Here is a 986-nt window from a genome sequence, read left to right as displayed (position 1 = left end):
CCTCTCTCTCTCCTCGCCGTCGCACGCTCTCTCTCTCTCTCTCCCTCTCGCCGGTGCCGTGAAGTGGTGGTGGTGACCAGATCTCAACCTTCTTAAATCCGTGTTTACAGATCCAGATCCAGATCTAGACTAAGGTGGAGTGTCTCGAACCCAACCTTCTTTCATGATTCTGTATACTCCTATATGTTGGAGTTAGGTTTGATTAGACCCTGATTGGGAGTTAGGTTGATAGGACATGGTATTGCTAGGATGATAGATGAATGGATCATGATGCATAAGAACCCTCATACTGATAAATGGGACTCGATGAACTGAATTGAATTGTTGTGGTGATGATTGATTGGTAGTTGATTCTAGTATGTTTGGATGTGTTGTCCCATGTGTTGTTGTGATTGAAGTTAGGATGCTAGAGAGAAATAAATGCTAGGACGATAGACGAGTAATGATTATAAAAGTTATTGAAGTAGAACTTGAATGCGATGTGTATTGTGTGTGACACCGATAGCGGGTGGCGTCTAGTGAATTGAGTCCCAAGTACAAGTATGAATGAAAAAGGAAGGTAAATGAGAATGGGAAGGGATAAGTGAAAATGATAAGGAAGTGAAAGGATAAGTAAAAGTATGAGAGAATGATGTTAAGGTTAAGCATGGGTGGGAAAGCATATAGAGGGTCTAATATGTGGGGTAGTAGTCCACGCTAGGTATCCATAGGAGATGTGGCCAATCCACAAGAATATGGGGTAGAAGCCTAGTTGGGGCTACCCACTGATGAAAAGGACGAAAAGATGAAAAGGATGTGCATTGTAGGGTCTTTAGTTCATGTCGGGTAGTATGGGTTTCTGTGTAATAGATCTTATTAGCTCATGACTTGTGATTGTTTGCTCTTCCTGAGTTGAGCTCGTGGGTTCCTAGAACCTACCCTCACTGAGTATTATGTACTCACCCCTCTTTTTACAGGTAGGGCCGAGAGGGAGCGGGAGTAGATGT

General features: G+C 43.1%; 1 long non-coding RNA gene across 1 annotated transcript in view; it reads left to right on the top strand.

The window, feature by feature from the left end:
• LOC106297946 overlaps positions 1 to 986 on the top strand; it is a 4,598-nt gene extending 3,612 nt beyond the window's left edge. Inside the window, exon 3 of the long non-coding RNA XR_001261452.1 lies at positions 957 to 986. This is a non-coding gene — a long non-coding RNA (uncharacterized LOC106297946). The remainder of the gene's footprint in view (positions 1 to 956) is intronic.

This window comes from Brassica oleracea, chromosome C1 (genome assembly GCF_000695525.1).
Source record: "Brassica oleracea var. oleracea cultivar TO1000 chromosome C1, BOL, whole genome shotgun sequence".
NCBI classification, from domain to species: Eukaryota; Viridiplantae; Streptophyta; class Magnoliopsida; order Brassicales; family Brassicaceae; genus Brassica; species Brassica oleracea.
This window is presented reverse-complemented; position numbering and strand designations above follow the sequence as displayed.